The sequence below is a fragment of the Protopterus annectens genome, chromosome 1.part0, assembly GCF_019279795.1.
Source record: "Protopterus annectens isolate FY-2018-M chromosome 1.part0, PAN1.0, whole genome shotgun sequence".
Lineage (NCBI taxonomy): Eukaryota > Metazoa > Chordata > Ceratodontiformes > Protopteridae > Protopterus > Protopterus annectens.
Genome location: NC_056725.1, coordinates 1,176,580,384 through 1,176,601,191, shown reverse-complemented (window position 1 = coordinate 1,176,601,191; position 20,808 = coordinate 1,176,580,384).

The window sequence follows — 20,808 nt, the reverse complement described above, 5'->3', positions numbered from 1 at the left end:
AGCACTTGTTTCTCACCAACATTTTAGACCTTTCTGGGTTGCCATAAAAGAGATACACCTCAATTTTTAAATCTGTCTCAGAATGAATTGTTATGTGCTTCATTTGTCTAGCAACAGCCACCATGTCAGAATTTAAAAATGTACGTGCCTTTTCTATCTTTATCCGTGGTGGTGGTGCTGCGGTAGCATTGTTGCCTCACAGTAAGATGCTGTCCGGTTCGACTCTCAGCTAGAGCATCTTCTGCATGGAGACATGCGTGAATGGGCGTACCTTTGTTGAAGGTTGTGCGTCAGGGCTGGCAACTCGGTACGTAAAAATCAACTGCCAATCATTAGCGGACCGGAGTTCTGCTGTGGCGACCCCTAACCGGGAAAAGCCGAAAGACACAACAACAACGTGCCTTTTCTATCTTTATGTGACTTAAATGCATACTAATCCATTTTGCCAACTTCTGCTGTAATTTAAACCAGACAATACACCCCCTTCCTCTTTTCCTTTATACCATCTACACAAAGATTTATTCTGTTTTCTCTTAAGCTGCATATTCTAGAACAATTTGGTTCTCCTTCAACAATTTTAAGCCAATCAATAAGTGAGCACATTGCTCTTTCAGTTCATTATTCTCTTGTTGCAACTCTTCAGTAGTGTCAGAGTGATTACTCAGTCTCTTAAAAATGTAAGTATGTGATTAAGAACTCTGACGTTTCTACAGGTTTGAATGTAACACCAGGCTTCTTAATTTTTTTTTACCAGCGTCTGTCACTAACACCACTAATATATCACCAAAATTATTTTTTGCCATGCTTAAACTCAAATAACAGTGATATTAATCTTTTAATAAAGTACATCTTGGGAGTCACCAAAGAAATCATCTAAACTCTATGTTATTATGACTGGAAGTTACTAGTTTCTTGTGTCTTACAGATTATTGCTGTCCTTTGCTCCATCTTCTTTCTGTTAGTGTCTTTACAGAGATAGAGTAAATGGATCTGCATGCATTGCTCCCAATATGGTGTCAGCAGTTGCCAGTACATAATAAAAGTACCTTTCTCATGTCCACTGGGACAGTTTCTCATAACCCAGCATTCTTCTGTATTCCCTTCCTTCTTCACTGCCATTGGCTATTAACAGTTCAACTTTTGATCACGTGATATGATGGTTTGGACACCTCTTTCCATTCTTACTGTTTTCACTGTTTCACATGCCTTTTTTTTTTTTTTATAAGAAGCATCTTTATTAAATTATAACTTGACGTAGGCAATCATACATTTATATAAATGAAAACAAATGAAAACATAGTCTTAGTTTTTATTTATATATTTTTTGGGTGGGAGGCTATTCACAGGTGAATCGCTCACACTTGTTTACAATGAATCTAAACTGCCACACACTTGACCATTTATGCTATGTGAAGCCCTATCCATCCTGTCTATTCCACATTCTATATTGCACCTGTTTATATATTCTCTAAAATGACATCCTGACTCCCTCTAGTCTTCCTGTAGTCTGTCTTACAAAGACCTTGAGGACTACTGGTGTCCAAAAGGAACACAAAACCCTTGGAACTCCCCCTTCTTCACAGCACATTCCATGTACCTTTTTCACAGATTAACTTCTTATGCATGTCACACATTTGACTTTATATTCAATACCTTAATGTAATGATTTTGTCCTTTCTTTTTCTATTTAGATTTACACATGCCATGGGTTTAATAAAATGTTACTACAATCTATACAGCAGACAGTGAAATGCCAAGAGATATGTAAGTACACTGCAGAGTTTAGGCTTTAACTTTCTGGGCTGTTTTGTCCTGCAGTTCTGTAATGTTTATATGCTTCCTTTACCTGAAGACACTAAAGAATCAAATTTTCATTGACAATGGCACACTCACATACAGACTCATTTACTTATCAGCTTAATTCACTAAGGTAATGCAGAAGGGTTTAGTTGGGCAACAAGCCATACTCTGAAATATTTATGTTCATTCACTAACTGGATAGGTGCTTTGTCGTGAAGCTTTTATGTTTAAGGAAATGCACCAAAGAATAAATTATTATTGCATTGTAAAAATTAGTCTTTACTTTTGTAATTAAATGCCCAGCTTCTGTCTAAGAAGGAAGGACTGTACAAGGTCAAAGACACTTTTTAGGTTATTCTATTCATTATGAAGATTAATGCCTTTAGCATTTAATAATAGTATGTCAGCTGCATAGAAATGCATTTCCATGTGATATACAGTACAGTAATTATTTCCTAAGTGGTATTATTGTATTACATAAAATCTCCATTTTACTTGAATGACCCTTAATCTTTATGTGCTTGTAAATGGATAATATGAAAAGAATTTTTTGTCATGTTGCATGTTAATTGAATCTGGAGATGTTAGTGTCACCTCCAAATTTGGGCATATGGAATTATTTATAGCACCTGCATTAAATAAAGAACATTTCCACTTTAAATGAAGTTGGGTACCAGTGAAATAAATGGAGCTCTATATAAAAGGAATAAACTAACATTTTCTGTTTTTTTTATTTTTTATCGTAACTATTTCTTTGCTTTGTCTGAATGCCTGCCAAGTTTCATAGCAGATGTCGTACAGCACAGCTGACATATATATTCTGTCTCTGTTATTGGCACTAGATCGCCATTTTCTTCAGTAATTTGCAATATGATATATGATGTAGGAGTACTGTAATGTATGAGATACCAAAAGAATTGAGGAGGTGACAAGGGACTTTGATTCCATATCCTGTCTGACTAATGAGACAGATGAAGAGAGCCTGTACTCTTTGTCATGTGTCAAACTGACCTACAGAAGGTGAAGTATGCTGTAACTTAGATGAAGAAGACAGCTATTTGTCCAGCAGCCCATTGCGGTAGTCCGGAGATCTGATGAAGCATGCTTGTTCATCACTTGCTGTGTAGACATGTGAACCTAAGATTGCTGTACAGTTACAGTACCTTTGAGAGACAACTTCAAATACATTTTCCTGTAGCTGGCTCAATGGAAATGCCATCACTCCTAGCTGGATTTATATTTTCTTCTCCTTCAGATATTTTTGCTATGATGAATGCCTTTTACAGAGTCCATCTCCAGCCTAGTGCTTTACATGTCAGTCTTGCACTGATCTGAAAAGGCTATGCCAGCAGTAGTAAGAGGGTTTGTTCTGCTAGGACATATACAGCAAGAAAAAGTTGTCTCTATATTTTGGATTAATTACTAATTCATTTTCAAATTATATATAGCTTTACAGAGGAATCTTGGTATATGATTTTTAAGCTCAGTATCTTGCAAATGTACAAAGTTTGCTGTAAATTATGAATAACTGTAATGCAAGATATTGTGAAATACTGCCTTAGGTTTCCTAATTTTTCATAGCAAATTAAAATACAGATAATCTGACTGCTGTGCATTTATAAAGAAAATGAATACTATAAGTGTTGCTTAACTTACTATTATTACATTTGAGTACAATGTGAGTTTTTCTATATGTCTAATTACTTCCCCTTTGCAAAATTTTGTCTTCATATCCAGTATCATTAGCCAGAAAATTATACAAACTTAAGAAGGAAAAAGGCAAATACCTAATGCATTTCTTGATCAATAAAAAGTAGGTCTTTTCACACGATGCTTGAAAGAAAGAAAAAGAAAGAAGCAAACAAACAAAAAAGAGAGTTAAATGAAAACTACAGTAAAAACACCAACCTTTCACATTTTGCTTTGTTTCAGCACTTTTTTCAGAAAGTTGCGTGAAGGTCAGCAGGCATTAGAAGTGCTTAAGTGAATTTAGGGAGAGGCTGTAAAACAGGTCTCCAAGTGCAGAGGTCTGGATGATATGTTCCTAAAATAAAGGCTTCTGAGAATAGGTATTTTCACCCTTTGTGACTGGCAAAGTCTTAATGTTGGAACCAGACTGAGACTGGCAATCAGGCTATGGCTGGAAAAGGAGTTTGAAATACTGGCTAACAGTTTTAAATGCCCCAACAGGGGCAGGCCACGTAAAAGCTGATTCCTGCACTTTCCATAATGATGAGGTTTGGAATACAACCAGTAAAATTCAGAGAATGCAACAATTGTACTGTGCCTCTTTATTGTCTGCATTTCAAATTGTATATATACTAAGCTATTTGGTTATATGACCAACTGCAAACCATCCCAAAGCCTTTGAGATGATTGCCTTGCTCCTGGTTTTAAACAAATCTGTTACCAGTGCTGCATATGAGACTGTGGCAAATCTTGTAGATGGCTTGACTATTATTAGTGAGCTGGAAAAGTTGCATGAAGGTGAGACACAGGAAAGTGCAAGAGATAATGCATAATTTATTTCTTACCGATGAGCAAATCATGAAAATGAAGTTTTGAATTGTCTTGTATCTGACTCTGAGCTGGTTATTTTGTTTTAACCAAGTGCATCAGTTGTTGAACTTTGGATGAGGGCTACTGAGCTTTGAGTTTTTTTTTTCTTTTAAAGTTGAGAAGATAGGGCCTGCCTGCTGAACAACGGAAAAAATTCAGCAGCCACATTAACTTTCTTGTTGGTAACACATATAACTCAGTCTTATAGTATAAACTGTTTTCTCAGATGCTATAAACTCTACATTGTTAATAATTGTAGAAGACACAGCATATAAAAGGATTTATGGCTCCTTATGACTTATGTGCATGTGCTGTTAAAAGACATATAATGGACACAAGATCTTTTGATTATTTTAATAATGTATCTACTATATTACTTAGGGACACTGCAAACTGGGAATTTGGGAGTACTATCTATTTTTATAGTAGAAAAGTTGGACCACGTAAATGAAACTAGCATGCAAATGACTTAAGGGATTGATATTTGACACCAAACTCATGCATGATGATGATTTCCTGTGGAAACAAGAGTACCTAAATCAAAAGTGAAGGTGGAAAAACTAGAAGACTTGACCTTATGAGGTGGCTAGATGGACTACTAGAAAACTGGCACATTGACACAGCTAGCTGCTCTAATGACATTTTGATGACTATAGTCTGTATCTTTGGAGTGGAGGGAAGCTGTTACCATAGTGTGTTGAACAGGACTGAAAACGGAAATTACATAATGATGATCGTGTACAGGCATCCTCAGACCCATGGAAGTAAAACAAGTAAAGATGATGTAAGTACCTGCATCTTAAAAGAGAGCCATCATTTTGCCAAAACCAGAATATTAAGGTTGAACTCACTACCCTTATGTGCAACTCGATTAATTTTGATCCTAGATTTCTAAGGGTGAAAACTGTTTTTAGCATAATACCTTTGAAAAGTTAAATTTCACTAATTCGACTTTTCACTACAGATAAATCACTGCATCAAACTCTAAACTTTGAAAAGTCGTCAAAAATAAAACAACAAAAAAACAAAAAAAACCCCATTAAACAGTGCTTTTTTTTCAGGGGGCCAAGCCTTCCTGCACCCTCACCCCTCCTCACTACTTTAATATATCAATTCTGACTTTGCATAAAAGTGGGGAAAAACATAAATTCCTGTAACGCACCATGTAAGATTTCACACTGAACTCCCACAGGGCCACGACCTGATAGCCTTGTACTGAATCTAACAAAAGATTCACCTAAATAACTGTTACCAAAATAAATACACATGGTTGAATGACTGCTTGCATCAATGTACTGAGCATTAATGTAATGCAAAAAATACAAAGTTTGATCATGTACATCTAGAACACCTGAATGGAACTCTAGTGTTATATGATGATAGTATTGCAAAATAACATGCCTTCTGTGGATGGGTGAACCATTCAGTTCTCACTTTGTGTGCATCAGCTGGTGACCAAATTCCAAATTAAGGAGGTTCATTGCTGAAAGCCCAGCATTCATAGGTTCATAGGTGTGTACTAAGCTAATGGCCCTGGAGCCTTTACAAGCCTAGCCCATAGAAGTCCTCCTTATACAAGCTTATTGAGTAACACAGATCTAGGATAAGTAAGATCATTGTTAGTTGCCCCATACTTTTAAACACAATTGGGTAACAGGGTCACAGTTCACCACTAACAAACTAAATGAATCATCACTGAATGAACAGAAACTGGACATTCAGAGATGATTCATTGAGTTTGTCCATGTCGATTTGTAATGGTAACTCAACTATATTGTTCTGCTTGTAGTGAGGGTCACAATTCAGCTCAGCAATCTTTTATTACCTTTTGCTGCTAGTGTGGGCTTTCTTCGTATATAAGAGTGACTTTTAACAAGCATGGCATTGTATATTTAAAGAGCACTAGTTCCTGTAGTGCTATATGAAGATCAGCTCTTGGTACGACTGACAAGGCAAGCAGAAAAATGACTGGAACCCAAAATGATGTTGTAGTAGTTTCCCTAAGATTCAGGTAACAGTGTGATAAAGGAATGATTAGATGCTGACCTGCTGTTTAAAGAGGATTTCTGGTGTCCTGGCAGTAATGTGCAGCTCAGCTTACCATAACCATTGCTATCTCATTACTCAACCAGTTTTTCCTCCACTTATCTCGGTGTAGGCTACTCATACTGCCCATGTTATTCACAGATGATCTGTGTTGGACTGGTAGTGCTTGGTAGCAGCAAGGTAACCTAACAGCTGCTCATCCTAAGCTACGTGCTTAAGAAGCCTGCCAACCAAAGACTCAGGAGTCTGCCCACATTACCAATGATCTTGGTTCAAATAGACTCATGTGAAAGATGGACTAATGGGTAAAAAGAAGTAAGCAGCTGAGATCTGGGTTGAATTTTTCTGCTGAGAGAGAGAGAGAGACAATAAGGGGTATGTGCATTGTATTAAAATGCCTGTGCATACTGCTTCTGGTAGGCAAAGCAGATATGAAAGGGAATTGGACCAATGTAAACTCAGGGGTCTGTTCATTTAATTATAATGACCGTGTGCATGGCTTATGGTACACAAGGCAGATATAAATGTGAATGGGACCAATGTAAGCATATAGTAGCATTCACTAACATCATTCTCAGTGTACTGTATACTATGCAAAGTATGACACCTGTAGGTAGAGACTGAGAATTTGGCAACCTTGTTTTTGCCCCAGTGGAGGAAGGAATGGGCAATGTTGGCAAAGACGAGTCACTGTTTGCTCAGAGGTTAGTAGGGAATGAGGAAACTATTTTCAACTATAAAAAGCCTGTCACATAAATCAGTTGTATTTGGTTGATATATCCTTTACCATATAAATTCATACTGATTTGCACCCTGTAATCTAACAGTTCTGGATTTATACAATTATTGTTAAATAATTTTATAATTTTCTTCAAATGAACCTGAAACTTGAGCTTACCCTTTTTTAAATGGAGACATCTACTCTTTGCTTCTCAAAAAACATTATCCTTAATGGGATCATATCAAAACAAAAATGACTGCCACTAGCACTTTTGACACATTTCACAATACTTTTAATTTTATGAAGTATATTTCACCTTGTTCTTTACTTTGCTTCACTATGTTTTATGAATTTGTCATTGAATATGTGTTTTGTAAGTGGGATGGTATTTGTTTCCGATTCACAGATTTTTTTTTCACTTTGGCAATGTTATTGATACATTCACTTCACAAACAACATTATAATGCAATCTTTTCTTTTAGCTACTAAACAAATAGTAACGCATATCAAAAAGAAACACTCAGTTGGAACTCATTGCCCTTTCTTATAGCTTATTCCTTTTTTGCCAGAGAGGTTTTATACTTTAAAAGTAAGTAAAACAAAGGTAAATGCTCACTATGTAATATATCCTGAACATCACTATTCATTACTCTTCATTATCATTATTAATTATTATTCATTTATTATTATTATTATTCATTATCTCTTCAACCTGCAATGTTCAGGTTACCCATTTCAACATGTTGTTCCTCATACTATGACATTTAGTGATAAAAGTTCTATTTCTTTTATCTCCTTCACAATTTGCTTGACATGTTTTTATGCCAGTAGCTCCTTTCCAATCCATTTTTTGGTGATTGTTTTATCCTCCACTAGAAATAAAGAATCCAGCAAAACTCTTGCACCTTTTAATAATCATCCAGAGAGATACCGTGATTACCACTTTTACAGGATAACTAACATTTGCATGTTATGCATTCCTGCATAAATTGTTCTAATTTAGGACATTGCTAAAATATATACATAAAAATCCCTATTAAATCATTATCATATACTCAACAACTGGGTGAAATGCTTGGGTACATTATATATTCTTGATGTAGTCTAGAAATGTTTAGAAAGGCATTTCTAACCAAACAAAAGCTAAATATCCTTACTTTTATAGCATGTCAGTAGGCTACAACAACTCTTTCCCAGTGTGTGTGTGTGTGTGTGTGTGTGTGTGTGTGTGTGTGTGTGTGTGTGTGCGCGTGCGTGCGCGTGTGTGTGTGTGTGCGTGTGCGTGTGTGTGTGTGTAATTGTACTACTTAACTTTTACTTCTAAACAATTGTAAAGTTATTAGACTTTTTGTCTCCTTTTAATATTGTATATAATTCACTTACGACTTCCTTTATACCCAGATGTTCTTGACTGTTTTCTCTCCACCAATGAATGCATTTTAGTCATTAATCCCTTTGTATTATGCATAGTTTTAAAGCCTTTATTTGGGTTATCTGTTAATCTGTAGAATTATTCTCTGTTTATGCCATAGTCTACTCCACTAACTGTGTGTTTTTCCAAATCATTATTTTTCCTCTTGTCATTAACTAATCTCAGTACTTTAATCATCTAAAATGTTTGATGCTTGCAACCCACATTCTTGTAAAATTTATATGGGAGACAACCCATTCAATCAAATTAGTGCATTTTTTCTCTTTCAATTAGTTTTTCATTAACTTTATTAGCTTCACCACTGACATAATTCTGCCCTTTTTTCTGTCCAGCCTTCTGTTCTTTAACAGATTATAAGTTCCTCAATTCCCTCTGAACTGTTGTACTAGGATGGGCTTTTCATTCCAAGTGCTGGTTTGGGTCTAATATTCCTTATAATGTTTTAAGCCTAGCTACCTTACAATATATCTTAAAATCAGGAGCTCTCAATGCTCCTTCTTCTCTTGGCAAAAGTTATAATTTTTCATGCCACCCAAGGTTTTTATTCCACCCATATAAATGCTGTAGTGATTTTTCTCAGATTACTAAAAACACTCATCCAAGCAAGGGGGAGTCAAACTCAGGAACATGTATAGTGGCAAAACAGACCACTGGACTTCCAGAATTCTCTGTTTATAGCTAGGCATTTTTTTTTCCATTTCCCATATAGATTGTTTACTTTACATAAAAGGCTTTCTAGTGTTAGTACAACAAACCTTCATCAGTTAACTTCAATCTTTAGTAAAGTGTCTGATTTCATAAATAGTTCTTTTATGTTAAACTGCTTTCTAGTGTTAAGCACAATGACCCTTTAACTGTTGACTTCAGTCTTTAGTAAACTAGCTGATTTTTGAAAGGAGTATATCTCATGAAACTAGCCAATATGCAAATATTTAACCTTTAATGGTTTAGTCTTTTATGTATTTATCTTATATACAGAAATTCTATCATATAAACAAATTCTAAAAAAAAAATAATTCCAGTTCCTTTTCAGGATCTTTCAGATACAAAAATGAGTCATCTTCATATAGCACCAACTTGTAAAAGCCTGCAGCTTATAACCTCTTATCTGAGTCTGTTTCAAACTACTTGCCTAGGATTTATGATGAATATGAAGTAGAAGAGGGGAAAAGAGGGCACCAATGTTTTGTTTCTCTACTTAATTCAAAACTTCTAGAAAGTGTATTTCCTATCATTATTTGTACTGAGGCATTATAATACAAAGATTATATTAAATGAGCCCACTTCTTAGGAAAGCTCATCACTCTTAGTATTTTAAACAAATACTGCCAACAAATCTGCCAAATGCCTTTTTGGTATCCAACCTTGTAAGCAACAGTATTTGTTTGAATTTGTTGGCATTGTCTATCAACATGCTTGTCTTCATTGGACTTCCAAGATGGCTACACACTGATCAACAGCTTAATTTCAGCTCTCCCAGTATGAAAAAAACTGAGAGACAAGGGCTAGTAATTCTGCCAGTTTCAGTAAGATTCAGTTGTTGGCTAATGAGTACACTGCCTGGATGCCTGCAAAGAAGAAACTTAGAGATCCTGACAGAAAATCATCTGGAAAAGGTAAAGAGAAAACACTGACTGGGAAGAATCATGCAGCTGCTCATCACAAAGTAGTTCCAACTCCAGCTTTGGTACAAAAGATGGCTTCCATTAACTTAGAGTAAGCACTAAATCAAATGTGTTGGGAGGTAATTAAAATAAATGAAACACTGAAGCAATATATTGACTCAAATAACAAAAGGATGGAAAATCGAAGAAGCTTTAAACAGCTATTCAGATGAAATGATAGAAATTCAAAAACCAGAGGTCAAAATTAAGAAAAGGCTGGGTATGAGACTCTCAAGAAGAGCTATTGCAAAAATGGTAGAGATAGAGGACAGAACACAAAGAGAAAATCTGAGATTTTCTGCTGTATCAAAGAAACTGGAAGGAAAAGACTGTTTTAACTTTATGAAACAAATAAGCAACTAGACTGGTATACCATAGCACTATGTGTTAATTGAAAGGGGACATCATATGCATGCTCCAAACCTGGCCAAGATAAATCAGCCAAGACCTGTATTAGTAATGATGCAATCATACCAGCAGAAAAAGTTGATCCTGACAAAACTGTGGCAGAAGGGCAAAGTATTAAAATTGAAGACAGTAGAGAGTGTGTGTTTGTGGAAAATGATTATTCACAGTACATCTGGCAGAAGAGAAGCAAATTTATCCCAGCAAGTAGGGAATGTGGAGAGACAGGTGTGAATTAAAACTTCTGTATCCAACTGTCTATAAAATATTCTTCCTGGATGATCAAATTAATTTTGATGCAGAAAAGGCTTAAGAAATACAAAAGTTTGTCCACCACTAACTGAACCATCAAACAGAAGGGGACTCTGCTTCTTGTTCTTGTGATAATAAAGCTCATAGAGAGACATTACCAGTGAAACCTTTTCCAATGCTCCAAAGGAAAATGCTTGAGTAACAGGAAGAAAAAACACAGGAGTTGACCAGAAGACTTGAGAATACATTGAACTTCAACCAGAGGCTGGGGTTGGGAGATGAAGATGAACAGGAAGAAGACCAGCAATACTGAAAACAGTAAATAAATGTGAGACTATAAATCATCAGTCACATCTGTGAAATATGGCTTTACAAGAAAAAGTGTCTGAGAAAGACTGAACTTTTTTTGACTTTGTTAAATTTGCGTGGGGGGACTGAAAAACATATACCTGACTCCATGTTATTTACGATTGGAATACAATAAAAGAAAAAAAGTAACTGCCACCAAAATGTAACTGCCAGCAAAACAACATTTGTATAAAAAATTTCATTATATAAATTGCATGTTATAGAGTAAACATTTTCACTGATTGTTAAATGTGATAACGATACTAAAGTAAACAAGTTCTTTTTTCAGTTTTAAGAAATATTGACATTGCAATGTAAAAAGAGAAGAAACACTAGATCAATGCTTGTTTAAGTTAATATGCTGTAAGTATGGATTGCTGGCATGGAGGATGGGATATGAAAGTGCACTGATTATAATATACATAGAGTTCAGATAGTTTCTCTTACTTTTGAATAGGTGAATATTTGTAGCAATGCCCTTGACTTAATGTAATAATTTTTTCAGTGCAAACGCGGGCTTTAAAAATAACAGAACACAGTGAATGGTATGAAAAGTATTCCTATATCAAATAAGTGTTCAGTGTGAGTTGAGAATTCTGCAGCTGTGGGCAGCTGTGCATTCTGTTCTTCTGTTTCCATGAAGGCAAGCTGACTATAGATGCAGGCAAATAAGTCTAGAGAGGTCTGGGCATTGTTTGCTGACATAATAATAAGCAAAAAGGCACAGGGACAAGCAGCTTAGTAAAAATAAAGTCTGAAATTATTAGGAGTGAAACATGATGCCAGCTATCCTTTTATTTAAAGACTGCTAGTATACTTTTTCTTAAGGCTGAAAGTTAAGTTAATGGCAAAAAAGGCTAAATGTTAATGTCTTCTGAAAGTATATAAGCTGTTTTTCACATCTGGGAGGGAAATAAAGATAATACAAGAACAGACAGCAATTGGTTTAAGTAGAAGCATAGGTTACTGAGTGTGATTTTGCATGGATAATCTTAATTTTAGATGAGGTAGTGCCTGCAGGTGCAGCTGTTGATTTGGAACAATTTTTCCTATCAGGATGGTTAAACTTTACTATATGAAGATGAACATAGTTTTGTGTGTCTATTTTAAGTGAATAAGTTCTGGGGATGTTCTGGGGGTTATTTTTGTTTGTCAGTTTTCAAAATCTAAACCAACTATACTTGAAGTAGCGAATATTGTAACATGTAAAATAACAAGAAGTGGGATCTTTAGAAAAAAGGTAGGAGTAAATTACATAGAAAAAATAGAAAGTGTGGGACCAATGCAAGCTGAAAAATGGTTTTGAGGAGGAATGATGTTTAAGAGAAGGCAGAAACTGAATAATGTTGCTTTGATTATATGTCACATATATTGTTATATATCCTGTAATGTTAGTAAATGTGAAGTTTTAATATGGCTTGATTATGTTTATATAAATGTAAGTTTGCCTATGCATGAGTGATAATTCAATAAAGGTGTTAAAATTGCATTACTTACAGTTACTTTTTCCCTCCTTCTCCCTTCTTTTTTCTTTTTAGTGTCCTTCCAAACATTAATGACATGATGTAGCGCATATGCCTGTCAATTCCCCAACAAGTTCAACAAAATTCAATCTTTCTTGGCTACTCTTTCTTGTAAAGCTATATTTCACAAATGTGAGTGATGCTTTGTAGTCTCACATTTATTCACTAATGTCAGTGTTTTGTTCTTCTTCTAAGACCCATCTCTCACCCCAGATGCTCAAGTCCAAGGTAACCCTGATTCTTTTAGTTAACTCCTGTGTTTTTTTTGTCTCTCAAGCATTTTCTTGTGGAGCATTGGAAAAAGGTTTTACTGACAAACTCTTTTTGAGCCTTGCCATCAGAAGAACGAGAAGCATCTGTTTGATGGCTCACCCCTTATTTGACAAAAATATATTTCTCCTTAGCCTGATCTGCATCAAACAATGACTTTGATCCTCCATGAAAAAAAATATTCTGAAGACAGTTGGATATAGCAGCTTGAATCTCACACCGACCTCTCAACATTCCCTGAGTGTTGGGATAAATTTACTTCTCTTCTGCCTGGTGACTGTGAATAATCTTTTTTTCACTAATGCTCTACTGTCTCCAATTTTTAATACTTTGCCCTTCTGCCACAGTTTTGTTAGGATCGACTCTTTCTGCTGGTATGATTGCATCTTTACTATTACAGGTCTTGGCTGCTTTCTCAGCAGGTTTGGCACATACACATTGTGACATCCAGTAATCAAGGAGCCTCAATCCTCACCACTGACACTGGACAGCGATGTTCATTTGGAATACAAATGGATACACTCTATATCCAGATGCAGATCTCTCTGCATCAAGCACAATTTCCCTTAAGAGCACATAGGGAACACACTCAGTCCGAGGTCTGTGTTTTTCTCTCTCTATCTCACCCCAGGTCCCCAGTAAGGCTCCCCACTGGTACAGCTGCAGAGTTAAGTCCTCAGCTGTGTGTTCAAGCCAAGTCCTCCATCACTCTCTCTGTGAAACCAGTGCTTAGTGTCTCTGCCCAAGTAGATGGCACACATATTCTTTGAGATTTAATTTTCACACACACACACACACACACACACACACACACACACACACACACACACACACACACACACACACACACACACACACACACACCTGGGAAAGGCTGGCACAGATTACCTGCTCTACCAACTTTGTCCAGACTAGAAGGTAGATTCACTGCCACCAGTCAGTTTCTATAAGGCACTTAAAAGGATATCCAATTATACTGAGTGAAATTAATATTAATACAAATTGTAATGTTGAACAAACAGTAAGGCTTTCAGGAGTGGCCAGAGCTATCACCAAATAAATATGCAAATACTCTCAAAATTTAAATATTTTTCTAAAAAGGACCAGCCGCAAAGAGACATTTAAATATATTTAATAATAAATAATAAAAGAACATGAAAATACTAAATATCTATTTACAGTAAACACCAGTGTTTCAGTCACATGAAGTATTAAACATAACACCGATGGGAAGTTAGTTAGTCTTGCTATCTAGTCCTGATTGACGAAAATAATTACCGTTCCTACTTAATGAATAGAGCAGGGCAAGATAATGTGTGAGTGAGTGGTCCTTGTTGTCATATCCAAGACAGACTACAGAATGCTGACAGCAATTTCCTACTAATATCTAAATATGACTTCAGAGTTGATTACACAATGACATCACATCTCGTCATCTGACTCTGTTTCCTATGCTATCACCAACAGTAGAAGCTGACAGGATTTTAGCACCTATGTGTTGCCATACACACAGATAGAGCTTTACTGAGATGTGGTGCAGCTGCTGGAAGTCATAAAACTATAAAACTATTTAACTCTTCCTACAGGAGCTACCAACTATTCTTTAGCACAGACACTGCATTACTGGTTCTGTTCAAAACTGTGGGATAACATCTTTATGACTTAACCTATAAAGTAATTTAATGTCAAGAATCTTTTGCAAATTCAGGTGGATTAAGATTAACCTCTTCACTTCCAGTATATGCTGTTACAATGTATGCATTTAAACAGTTACACTAATGCATGTATATCTCCTTTCCTTTCAGTAGTGCACACTGTTGATACATCTTAACACAAGCAAACCTCACAAATATGTTTTCAGCACAAGCATCTGTACAAATAGGTTTGATATACAAATCACTTGCAATTATTTAGAAAATTCCAGCTAGCTGTGCTGGTATATGTTACAAATCAACTGCCGTATTTCTCCTGGCATGGCTGGCAGTACCTCCTATTGTCACACCTCTACCCCCTTTGAAGATTCAAGCTAGTTTTTCAAGTGCCCCTTGAGAAATGTTGCTTGAGAGGAATGAGCATATCTGGGAATACATTATCCCATACTCTGTCTTGAGATCCCATCTGCATTGGCATTGCTAACTCCACTATGGTGCTGCACTGTCATATCATATGCCTACAACCCTAGGCTCCACCATAGTAACTTGGCATTTTGCTGGCTGGCTTGATGTAGCCATGTTAAGGGATTGTGGTCTGTAACTACAGTGAATTTCCTTCCATACAGATAGGGTTGAAGTTTCAGCAGTCCCCATACTATGACTAAACATTCTTTTTCTACCGCTGCATAACATTCCTCCCTAGTTTGGAGTCCACAGCTGAGATATACTACTGGATGCTCTTCTCCCTCTGAGAAAACCTGGCTGAGTACAGCCCCCATTCCATGGTTTGAAACATCCACCTGCACAACAAATTCTTTGCTGTAATCTGGACTGGCTAACACAGGGGGTCCTCACAAGACCCTTTTAAGCTTTTGGAATGCTTGCTTGCAGGCTGGGGTCCACATTACTTTGGCTGGCCTGTTTTTCCTCATCAGGTCTGTGAGGGGAGCTGCTATTGTACTATAATTGGGAAGAAACATTCTATAGTAGCCCACTGTCCTGAAGAATGTCTTTTTAGTAACAGGGGCAGGTCATGCCTGAATGGCTTCCACTTTGGCAGATTCTGGCCTGATCTTACCACTCCCAACTCTATGTCCCAGGTAGGAGACCTCTGCCTTACCCACATAAAACTTATTGGGCTTAATGGTCAACCCTGCCCTTTGCAGTCTGCCAAGGACCTCCCTGACATGCTTAAGGCATTTGTGTCAGGAAAGGCTGTAGATAGCAATATTGTCCAGGTAAGCAAGGGCATAATGTCCTGCTCCTGCTGGGATACAATCTACCAGCCTCTGGAAGGTAGCTGGGGCATTTTTCATCCCAAAGGACATCTTTGTGAACTTGTATAATATGAAGGGAGTTACAAAGGCTGACCTCTCTCTAGCCATGGGTGTCAAGGGCACCTGCCAGTAGCTCTTGGTCAGATCTGTAGTGGCCAGATACTTAGCCCCACCCGGATGCTCTAAGGCTTCATCTGTCCTAGGCATGAGGTAAGCACCTGACTCTGTGTGACTATTTACTTTCCTGTAGTCCACATAGAACCTGGTTCTGTCATATTTCATTGGTACCAGCACCACTGGGGTGGCCCAGGGACTGATGGACTCCTGGATTACCCCACATTCCAACATTTTTTGTATCTCCTCTCTAAGAGTCTCCCTGACTCTTTTAGGCACCCTGTAAGGGGCCTGCTTGATAGGTCTTTGGGCTCCTGTATCCACATGGTGCTGCACCAGGTGGGTGCACCAAGGTTTCCCCAGTGAACATGCCCCCAAATTGCAGTAACACTGCTTGGATTTCTTGAACTTGGGTAGGGGATAGCCACTGGGTATTGCTACCCCTTTCATGGAGGTGTCAGTCAAGCCTCACTGATGAGATCAGTCACCAGATCCTCTTCAGACTCCTCCTGCCATCAACTGCAAATACTCAGCACCAGGGCCTCCCTATCATGGTAAGGTTTAATAATGTTAACATGGCACAATTTGTGCACTTGCCTCCAGCCTATCAGTTCTATCATGTATTTAATATCACTGACCTTCTTTATCACTTTGAAGGAACCCTTCCAAGCTGCCTGCAGTTTATTGTGTCTGACAGGAATGAGAACCATCACCTGCTGCCCCCAGCATACTCTCTCTGGCTCTAAGCATTCCTGTCATTAAAGACCTTTTTCTGCTGTTGGGCTCCTGCCACATTCTCCTCGGCAAGCTCATGAGTTGCCTGAGCCTTGTCCTCAGGTTTAAGACATATGCCACAACAGACTCCTTGTGGGATTCACATTCGCCCTCCCGCTCATCACGAATCATATCTAAAGGTCCCCTCACCCTATGCCAATACAGCAACTCAAAGGGTGAAAAACCTGTGGATTCCTGGGGTACCTTTCTGTAAGCAAACAACAGGTGGGTCAAATATTTGTCCCACTGTCTTTTAAACTGGTCAGCAAATGCTGCAAATGCCCATAGCATGGTCCTTAGAGTAGAGTTTAACTTCTCAACAAGACCATTAGTCTGAGGATGATAGGTGGTGGTGTTTAGGTGCTTCACCCCACAGTGCTTCCACAGACAAGCTAGCAGGTCTGACATGAAATTGAAACCTCTGTACATTAGTATTTCTTTTGGGAAACCTACTCTACTGAAAATCTCTAGCAAAGCATTTACCACCTTCTCTGCCTAGATAGAGGACAGAGCCACTGTCTTAGGCTATCTAGTAGCATAATCAACACTCACTAGGATATACTTCTTCCCTGTGGAACTTGGGGTACTCAGAGGCGCCACATTATCCGTACCCTCTGAAATGCCTCCTCAATCATAGGCAAAGGCATCAATGGAGCTTTGACCTTGTCTCCTGCCTTGCGTACTTTTTGACACTGCTCACAGTTCCTGCAGTACCCTATTACATCCCTTGCAATCCCAGGGCAATAAAAGTTCTGCATAATACCTCTCTTGGTATGCTTTATGCCCATATGACCTCTAGCCCTCCCTTAGGGGTCTACTCTCTGTACTGTAACCCTTTGTTCCAATATACAGACTTCCTTTTTCCTTGAGAATTAGGTGCCTCTCTAGCAACCTCCATCAAGCCTCTTAATGCAGGGTCTGAGGGCTGACCCTGTCTAAACTCTACTTTTGTGACTCTTCCCAGTTACCCTTCCACAGGAAGTCTGGTATCCTCTGACAGCAGTGCCTCACTGTCAGCCTGGGTTCTACCACTTAACTCTGCCCTTGCAGTCACTGTGTCCAAAGGAACATCAGTACTTTCCAGCAGCTGTGGCTCACCTTCAGGCTCACTGCTACAGGGTAGCTCCCTCCCTGAAATAGCCACACCACCAGCCCTGGCTTCATGTGTGGTGTCTGTCTGGGTCTCCCCTAGGCTACCAGACCCACATGCCTGTCTCCAAGCCTGACTGTGTATAACAGCATGCACACAAGGTACTGCATTATCAAAATAATTCCATATCAGGACATCTGCAGGGATATCCTCAAACACACCTACTTGCTTGCTTCCTCTACCACCCTCCTAGTAAAGGTGAACCCTGGCCAAAGGCATTTGGAATGGGGTCCCTCCTAAAGATCTGACTGGAATGGACTACCCAAACAAGTACTGTTCCTCTTTAATGACTGCAGGTTTCACAATGGTTATGTCAGAGGCTGTGTGTCTCTCTTAGCAATGGCCTGTTTTCCATCCCTCTAAGATATGATATAACCTCTTGTGATAGTTTGGTATGCTGTTGTCTCCAAACAACTTACCACTGGCATACTGTTATTACCACTTGCTGGCTCCCCCACCTTATGTTCCCCACCTTGCCTCCTTGGATATCTGTATGTTACATGGCCCCACTGCTTACATTTAAAACATTTAACCCTCGATCCTGGCCATGTACCTGAACTAGTGGCTTCCCCTGATGCTAGCAAACTCTGTTGGGGTGGTTTAGGCTGCCCACCATGGGTTTCCTTATATCCATGTGCAGAGCTGGGCATCCCTTTCCTGTGCAGTGATGCCCTGTTTGCTAAGTAGAGAGCCCCTTTCTTCCCCAGCTCATCTGTAGAGTTATATTCTCGGTCTGCCAACCAGATTGTCATGTCCTCAGGCAAAGTGCTAAAGACTTGACCCTCACCAAAAGGTCTGCCAGCCCTTCAAAAGTGGTGATCTGACACCCATTCACCCACCTATGAAAATAAGTGCTTAACTCAGCAATCTAATCACACACAGTTTCACCTGCCTTGTGTCTATGCTCATGAAACTTTTTTCTGTAAACTTCAGGTGTTAACTTAAAACATTCAAGTAAACATTTTTTGACTTTTTCATTGTTTAGACGATCAATATCAGACAGTTTAAAAACAACAGTTACAGCTTTACCATGGAGTAAAGGAGTTAGGAACCGTACTCAGAGCTCTTGGTCAATATTATACTGTTCAGATACTCTTTCAAATATATGAATATAACTATCAAACTTATCACTCTCTGTAAATTGTGGAAGAAATGTACTGACCTTTGTTGCTTCTGGGGTTCAGTTATTCCCGTCCCCATTACCTCAGTGACCCTTGCGAAGAGTCAGCATCCCTCTCATGTTGACGCTGCTTCTTCTTTTCTTCAGCCTCCAAATGGCGCAGTCTCTCATTTTCTTCAGCTCCCAAACGCTGCAGTTTCTTATTTTCTTCAGGCTGCAAATGCCACAGTCTCTTTGCTGATTCTAGTTCCAATCATTTGATCTCCAGTTCAAGTCTATTTAACTCAAGATGGATTTTTAAGTCCTCTGAGGAAAAGGTGAACTGTCATGTTTCTGAAGGCTGCAAATTCCCATCACCAGACTGCTTATCCTCCTAGCTGCTGGTCTATGTTGTAGCTACAACTAAGGCTGAAATAATTTCCTCTTTAGTCAGGTTGGCATATACCAGTCCTTTGGCTTCACATGCCTTGGCCAACTGGTTCTTTGTCAGCTTGCCATAATCATCTACTGACATTTTGCCTGCTCTCCCTGACTAAGCTAAAATAAGAAAAACTAAATAAAAACTGCAATTAAATGTAAAACACTTGTAATCCAAAAAAATGGCAGGTAGTTCCAGTGTAAAAAACTCTTCTTTATTCAACCACAGACGTAAAAGTGTTTTCACAGATAACTTCTGCTTCTTCAGATACAAATGCATGCTGTCTACTGTGTATCTTACATACCTTAAACTAATTAATTCACAATCATCTTAAAGAAACATCCTTCATTAAGTAAAAAAAATTCAGTCCTTCACTGTGAAAACATGATTCTAAAAAGTATAATGCATAACATACACATAAAAAACACATATAAAAAAATACATATATAAAAAAATGCACATACAAATATTCAGACATAAAAATGTGCTCAAATATAAACATATACTGTTAAAAATCTCTAATACTTGATGTAAGTAAGCATGCCATAAAACAACTTAACATTTCATTTATTCAATTGTCTTGCTTTAAGTTTTGGTGTTATGGGTATTTTGTCATTTAACCCATGAACAGAATCTACTTTCAGTCTTATAATCCATTTTGCCTCAAGCTGTTCTGTCCTGTTTCTAATGTTCCCCATTTGATGTTGTCATATATTTTACCTATAACTAAAAAAGTAAAATTGTGTGTGTTGTCATTCACTCTAAGGTGTTTAGATAATGCACTAACATCACTTTTTTTCTGTATCTGGTACGTGTTCCTTGATTCGATCTCTAAGGGCTCTATCCGTTTTTCCCACATAGAAACAAAAACATACTGAACATTGGGCTACATAAATAATGTGTAGCTGAAATGTTAAATACATATTCCCTGCCTGTGTCAGGATGTAAAAACTTATTACTGTTATATATTTACACATGGAACATCTCCCACATGGACAAGTCTGTCCATCACTTTTTCCTTACATTTTCATTCTTAAACTAACACAGTCTTCTCTTTAAAGAGTGCACATTCTTATGTGCAACAACTTGGTTTATTTTTCCAGGAAGGAACTAATCTCTTTGTCTGTCATCAAAATTTCCCAGTGCTTCTCAATTATATTATTATATTTTTATATAGCCTCACATCAGTGGAATAAAACAGGGGAAATCTTATTTTATTTTCGGTCTTCTTTTTATGTGTTGTATGTACTAACATATTATTCCTTTTAGAAAAATATGGTCTA